General features: G+C 38.2%; 2 long non-coding RNA genes across 2 annotated transcripts; one reads left to right on the forward strand and one right to left on the reverse strand.

The window, feature by feature from the left end:
• Positions 1–306: 306 nt before the first annotated feature.
• LOC146805458 (uncharacterized) lies at positions 307–839 on the reverse strand. Its single transcript, XR_014967844.1, has 3 exons — positions 711–839; positions 534–624; positions 307–408 (listed from the first exon to the last, which is right to left on the reverse strand). It is a non-coding gene; the product is annotated as an uncharacterized LOC146805458 (long non-coding RNA).
• A 3146-nt stretch (positions 840–3985) lies between these two features.
• Positions 3986–5212, forward strand: LOC146805459 (uncharacterized). Its single transcript, XR_014967462.1, has 4 exons — positions 3986–4355; positions 4442–4532; positions 4658–4703; positions 4798–5212. It is a non-coding gene; the product is annotated as an uncharacterized LOC146805459 (long non-coding RNA).
• The last annotated feature ends 2873 nt before the right edge of the window (positions 5213–8085 follow it).

Consider the following 8085-nt stretch of genomic DNA (forward strand, 5'->3'; position numbering starts at 1 on the left):
TCACATATTTCAAGCATTCTGAGCAACACACTATTCTTTGCTCCAAACATACTGGTACCGATAAAACATTCACACAACTCTGTCAATCTTGTGGGAAAACATAAACATAAACACTTAATATTCTATTTTCTCAGACCACAGAGCGTATCGTTGAAATAGTAGCTCTCAATATTGTTTTTTTTTTTAAAGAGGTTTCAAATTCTTGTGGTCACACAAAAAGGTCTACGCGTTTCGAGACCCCTTGGTTTGGAGGGTCTCTCATCAGGACCTGCAGATTTAAATGAAAAAACCTTTATGAGTAACACTGGGGCGTGAAATTTCCTCTCAATGCACACAACAAAACTCGGTGTTGCCTTGATTACCTCTGACATATGAAGAGAAGATCAGCCGATCTAATCCGAAATGACTCTAAAAAAAGAAAAGAGAGGAGAGAAGAAAATGGCACTAAGCTGAGGGGGTAGAATACGAATTCTGGTGGTGTTAACAGACGAGGAATAGTGTTAAGAACATACGTTCATTCATCAAACACTTACATAAGTTATGGCGCGTCAATGCTATCTTAGTGTGCGAGATCAAGTTTTCATGGTGTCAGATAGCTGCAGTTGTGGAAGGATCACTCGTAGGCTGTGGAGTGAATGTAGAATAGATTCAATGCGGTTCAATGGTGGCCATATAAAAATCATTCATTAGTCAGATTATAATTTGAATACCTGAAAAGTCTCAAAGGACGTATTGCGCTGCCAGACGGTGGTCACTAATGGCACTTCACCGAAAGAAGGAAGAGTGAGACGTGTCCAGTAACTATGGAAGGACGCTGTATTTTACTCGCGGAAAGAGCCGGTGTGCTTAGTCACACTTTGAGGTTGGATCTGTGAAAATACATCAACGGGAGCTTTAAAATGCGAGGCAGTCTCTGGCATCACAGGCAGTTTTTTAGAGGCAAACTAAGTGCAGTAAAGTAGTAGCTCAGTTTGTTAGCCGTAAATTACTATTCTCTTGGCTCTAAGATCGAGTTTAGAGGGAGATTATTCAATTGCAGCCACAAAAGCATGCTTACCTGAGTGAATCTCCATTCGTCTCTCCAGCCGCTGGTGAACGCCAGTGCCGATCACGTGGGAGGGCACGTGATTGCTGGGTTTTTATCTCTTATAGGAAACACAAATAAAGGGCTGATTCAGTTTGGGAGCGAGCCCAATTCAAGATGGCGGGAGCTCATGCTCCGGTTTAGAAAGCAAAAGTGTAAAAAACGTTTATAATTCCGGCCACTTAAGGGAGAACATGTAATAGTTGAATTGCCACAATAAGTATTCTTAAAGGAATAGTATGGAATGTACAGAAAATGACTGCTTGTCAATAAAGTCTGGTAGATTAAATACGTGAGATCATGATCAACTGTGTGAAACTCTATGAAAACCTTTCCAGCGATATTAGTTTGAGTTGGCAGTAAAGTCCAAGAAAGTCTAGGCAGTGTATTCGACCACGTGAACTATATTAGTCATAGAAAGCTCCACAGAACACGGAGAAATTCCTTCCACATGTTAGACGTGATATGTTATTAACTCAATTTGTAAAGCTCAGAGAGCTCATTCAATCCGTTGGAAGCTGTATTAAACTTTAATATCATGAAAGCTTCTCTTCGAGATAGCTTCAGTTCTAGGTCACCTCCCCTTGAGTCTCGTTTATCCAATCTTCAAAATGATGACTCAATAATAATTAAACAGGCAGACAAGGGTGGCTCAATAGTCATATTGAACAAATCTGATTACACCAAGGAGGTCATGAGACAATTAGATGACGTTGTCTGCTACCGTAAAATCAACAAAGACCCCACATTGGAATTACAAAATATCCTTTTCCCACTACTTGATACAGGACTACAACAAGGTTTTCTTTCTAAAAGAGAACACGACTTCATGCAAAATAAAAATCCTAGGATTCCTCTATTTTATGTACTTCCCAAAATACATAAAAATGTGACTACACCACCGGGAAGACCCATCATCTCCGGCTGCAAGTCCATGATGGAGCCCATCTCTAAATTCGTGGATTATTTCTTAAAACCATTCATCTTTGAAATACCTTCATTTTTAGGCGACACCACTGATTTCATCAATAAGTTGGCACGAATAAATTTTGAACCAGAGAACCACTACCTTGTGACGTTAGATGTGGTTTCGCTTTATACGCAAATCCCACAGGATGAAGGACTCTCAGTGATCAGTTCTTTTTTGGAAAGTCGATCCAGTCCCAAAGTTCCTACTAAATTTATTATGGAACTTGCCAGCTTCGCATTAAAGAGAAACTACTTTAATTTCAATGGTGACTTTTACTATCAAGTCAAAGGAGTTGCGATGGGGTGTCCTTTTGCGCCGGAGCTAGCTATACTATTTATGGCCAAATTTGAGGAGAAATTTGTCTATAACAATAACCCCTTCTCCCAATTCATCGGAAATTGGACTCGTTATATTGACGATATTTTTATGACATGGACTAATACAGAAGAAACCCTCAAAACATTCCATTGTTGGCTCAACAATCGCACTGAGGACATTAAATTCAGTTTGAACTACTCCAAAGTCAAAATTCCATTTCTTGACGTGGAAGTATATCCATCTGATAACGGTTTAGTGACGACTTTATTCAAAAAACCAACGGATCGTAACAAAATGTTACACTTTACCAGCAACCATCCGAGAAACCTGAGAGAAAATTTGCCTTTCGGACAGTTTTTACGTTTGAGACGTAATTGCGAATTCAAAGATGAATACATACTTCACGCAACCAGATTATTAAATAATCTGATTACAAGAGGTTATCCCAAGAAACTTCTTAAAAGAGCAATGAAGAGAGCTTGGTGGACTCCGAGAGAGGAATTACTTCAAAAAACTAAAAAATCACCACTGGAAAGGATTGTCTGTGTCTCCACCTTTTGTCCTAATTCTAACAACTTTAAAAAGGTTATCAACCAAAACTGGCACCTTATAAAAAATCTTGATGCCTCACTCAAGCAGAATCCACTTTTTGCCTTCAAAAAAGATCGAAATATAGCTAATCAAATTGTGCGAGCATCCATGCCTAAAGACAAACAAAGTACCTTACGCGATTATGTTGGTCTCCCTCCAGTACAGGGACATCATAAGTGCGAGACTTGTATTTGTTACGACTCTACAGAGGAAGGCAATTTATTTGAACATAATTCGATCTTCTGGAAACATGACTCTTTTACAAATTGTAAAAGCAAGTATGTCATCTACGGCATTCGCTGTCCTTGTCACCTACTATATATAGGGAAAACAAGCCAAAAGGTTCGTACAAGGATATCACAACACAAATCTCGCATTAATAAAAATGTGGAAACAGCTCCATTGGTCATTCATTGGAAAGCCAAAAATCACCAAATTAATGATCTAAAATAGACAGTCATATCCAAAGTAGAACGAGACTCAAGGGGAGGTGACCTAGAACTGAAGCTATCTCGAAGAGAAGCTTTCATGATATTAAAGTTTAATACAGCTTCCAACGGATTGAATGAGCTCTCTGAGCTTTACAAATCGAGTTAATAACATATCACGTCTAACATGTGGAAGGAATTTCTCCGTGTTCTGTGGAGCTTTCTATGACTAATATAGTTCACGTGGTCGAATACACTGCCTAGACTTTCTTGGACTTTACTGCCAACTCAAACTAATATCGCTGGAAAGGTTTTCATAGAGTTTCACACAGTTGATCATGATCTCACGTATTTAATCTACCAGACTTTATTGACAAGCAGTCATTTTCTGTACATTCCATACTATTCCTTTAAGAATACTTATTGTGGCAATTCAACTATTACATGTTCTCCCTTAAGTGGCCGGAATTATAAACGTTTTTTACACTTTTGCTTCCTAAACCGGAGCATGAGCTCCGGCCATCTTGAATTGGGCTCGCTCCCAAACTGAATCAGCCCTTTATTTGTGTTTCCCATAAGAGATAAAAACCCAGCGATCACGTGCCCTCCCACGTGATCGGCACTGGCGTTCACCAGCGGCTGGAGAGACGAATGGAGATTCACTCGATCTTAGAGCCAAGAGAATAGTAATTTACGGCTAACAAACTGAGCTACTACTTTACTGCACTTAGTTTGCCTCTAAAAAACTGCCTGTGATGCCAGAGACTGCCTCGCATTTTAAAGCTCCCGTTGATGTATTTTCACAGATCCAACCTCAAAGTGTGACTAAGCACACCGGCTCTTTCCACGAGTAAAATACAGCATCCTTCCATAGTTACTGGACACGTCTCACTCTTCCTTCTTTCGGTGAAGTGCCATTAGTGACCACCGTCTGGCAGCGCAATACGCCTTTGAGACTTTTCAGGTATTCAAATTATAATCTGACTAATGAATGATTTTTCTATGGCTACCATTGAACCGCATTGAATCTATTCTACATTCACTCCACAGCCTACGAGTGATCCTTCCACAACTGCAGCTATCTGACACCATGAAAACTTGATCTCGCACACTAAGATAGCATTGACGCGCCATAACTTATGTAAGTGTTTGATGAATGAACGTATGTTCTTAACACTATTCCTCGTCTGTTAACACCACCAGAATTTGTATTCTACCCCCTCAGCTTAGTGCCATTTTCTTCTCTCCTCTCTTTTCTTTTTTTAGAGTCATTTCGGATTAGATCGGCTGATCTTCTCTTCATATGTCAGAGGTAATCAAGGCAACACCGAGTTTTGTTGTGTGCATTGAGAGGAAATTTCACGCCCCAGTGTTACTCATAAAGGTTTTTTCATTTAAATCTGCAGGTCCTGATGAGAGACCCTCCAAACCAAGGGGTCTCGAAACGCGTAGACCTTTTTGTGTGACCACAAGAATTTGAAACCTCTTTAAAAAAAAAAAAACAATATTGAGAGCTACTATTTCAACGATACGCTCTGTGGTCTGAGAAAATAGAATATTAAGTGTTTATGTTTATGTTTTCCCACAAGATTGACAGAGTTGTGTTAATGTTTTATCGGTACCAGTATGTTTGGAGCAAAGAATAGTGTGTTGCTCAGAATGGTTGAAATATGTGATTGAAAAGTGTTATGTTTATTTCTTGCATTATGTCCCATTGATGTGATTTGTAATTTTTTCTTGTATTTTGTATTTTGGAAGGACGATAAAGTTTCTTGATATAATTAAATTGATCGATTAAGTCGACAAAAGATAAGTCTTTAACGCATTTTGTTGTTCTTCAAAATGTGTCCTCGCAATTTGATTTGAGGTTTAAACAGTGGCAGTACTAGCAAATCTGTTGTTTATTCATTCAATTTGAATATTTATACGAGAGCGACCCCTTGTATCTTTCAAGGGAATGGGGTACTTCTACCACTACAAAAGATGCAATCCCTCTGCTGGGACACAATGGTACAATGCTAGTATAACGAGACACACAAATTAATCCTATCTCACTCAATATGTTAATCACATTTATTCTATAAAAAGTGCATACATGTATTCAATAAAATCAATTATACATTTACATGAATATTTAAAAACAGAATTTCACACCATATACAATTGGACAAATGTTAATTCAAGTACATGTAACAGCCTGTTATGAGCCCGCATAACAGAAAACAATAAGAGACAGTATACTTTGTCATGAGTTACACATCCTATTAGGTAATAAATCAATATTCGTGGTTTGTGATATATTGTAAAATTATATCTACTCCTGTAACCACAGTTCTCCCAAGATTGTGTAGTTCAAAAGCGTCGACGCGTTTCGATGGTATATCTTATTAATCCATCTTTGTCAAGACAAAATTATAGGCTGTTAGTCCTCAGATTTTTGAACTGGGACCTATTGGAATGAAAGAAAAAAAAAATATATATTTTATATTACTGGAATGTAAGCTTAATGTGCAATTCTCTGCATTTTAGCCGAGCCAATGTCACATTATTTCTCACACCTAGCCCAGGGTGCTCTCATCTAAACATTAATGAGCGCTGTTATGTTCTTATATGGTTTTTAATGCTTCTAACTTGGGCAACATAATTTTTATTCCAGGAGAGAGTTACCCCCCCCACTTATACATGGCCAAGGCAGTGCATATTGTTGTCAAAGAGAAACACTTACTTCTCAGTATTCAAGACGATATTCTTGATTTCTAATATCGTCAATAATCTTGATTTGCGTCCAGGTAACGGAGATCTAAGCTGTCTCTCCTCCTGTGCACCTCACCTGATATAAAAGATGCGCACATATTATCGCTGCTTCAGTCTCGCTAATGCTTCTCATGTCGCAGAGGCAGCATGTATGCCCCGATACCCCTTAAAGTGCTGCCGTGACTATCTAATCTTAATGTAAGTGGTACTAAGAAAAATCCGAAGGCCACTTACTTGTCTGTTTCACGGACGAATTTCTTGGTATATATAAGGATCAAAGTGACGGGGGTCCGTAATAGCTCTCCCTCAATTTGCGTCACCTATTCCAAAAAATGTGCGCGTATATAAGCGTCACTTAATAAATCCCAAATATCACACTGCCAACTTACGGGGCATAATATCCCTACAAGTACGTTATATCCTTTGTAAAATATTTAGTTGTGCTCTCACCTCTGTGCTCGATGTTTTCAGCTTCGAGTGCGGAAATGCTCCTGTCTCATCTCGCCTCGACTTTGCCTAAAGCGTCTGCTTATTTGTTAGTACTGACGTTGGCTACGATAGGTCAGAGTAAGCACATGACCATATCACGTGTGTTATATTTGTTACCAAGGAAATGTATTACGGTAAAATTTTTGGATATACAATATATAAAGTTGTACAAGTGGTTGTACGAGATATGAAATAACACAATCCCAAGCGATGTCGTTAAACTAGCTTAACAATCCCGTTTTCATGATAAGTAGCCATTTGTATAGTCTCGTAATTACGAGCAAAATATCTTCAAATGGCTGTCAACTTTATTGTCCCATTTGTATAATGGTTAAAACGGACACAGTACCCAAGTTCTTTTACATATCATGTATGGATCTTATAATATGAAGCCTCATTAACCTCCCATATGTCATAGACTCGATGTACCAAGCCCGAGGCTTTCATTATATTTAGATATATTTCGGGGATACACCTTCCGTGGATACATTGACAGCAATTATCCTTTCCAAGAGATTTATAACCTGTAAATTACAACCACACAAATAGCAAAAACATATCTTAGTCTTATTCTTGTTCATACGTTACATCAATTACATACATTTTCCTTGTTCCCACTCATATATTACATCCATTACATACATAGGATCAATGAATTCTCAAAGATGTCAACATTTTATGACGGCACATAATATCAAAGCCAATTACATTTTCAAATATGTCAATTCGACTAGATAAGCAGAAATATTAACCTTATATCCCTATCCTATGTTACATGGGAAGCCTGTCTCCTACTTCGTAAGCCAACATATATTAGTAAATTAAAATATGTCATTTTCTTTAGGTAGCAATAATGCTCATCCAGTCCTCCTTTGAATTAAGTCCCTTCTCTACTGTGTTTAAGTGGCATATAAACCATTGTTCTCTCTTTTTCCTTTTTGTGTTGACGTCCCCTCCTCTTCTATTCACTGTCACTTTTTCTAAAATAAACCACTTGATTTGATCCCAGTTGTGGTTCATTTCCAAGAAATGATCTGTCAAAGGTGCATTCACTTTTTTGGTTTTAATTGCCGATTTGTGCTCCAAAATGCGGGTGCGTAGTTCCCTGCTCGTTTCACCTACGTACCCAAGACCACATGGGCACATTAGGAAATAAACAACATTCTTGCTCCGACAGTTATTTAAACTTTTGGCCCAAATGGTTTTGTTGTTGTGAATCAGATTTTTAGCTTCGAGGCATAGGGGGCAGATGGAACATGTTCCACATTTGTGGTTGCCCTTAGCCTTACCTCCTGTAACCATAGTTTGGGTTTCATGTTTGTCATCATATGTTCTTACTAACGAATTGCGTATTGTTTTATTTCGCCTGAATGAAAACAATGGCTTTTCTAGGATAGTTTCTGTTCCATAGTTCAAAATTTTCCAATTTTTATTGACAATATTTTTAATCC

This window comes from Triturus cristatus, chromosome 8, assembly GCF_964204655.1.
Source record: "Triturus cristatus chromosome 8, aTriCri1.1, whole genome shotgun sequence".
NCBI classification, from domain to species: domain Eukaryota; kingdom Metazoa; phylum Chordata; class Amphibia; order Caudata; family Salamandridae; genus Triturus; species Triturus cristatus.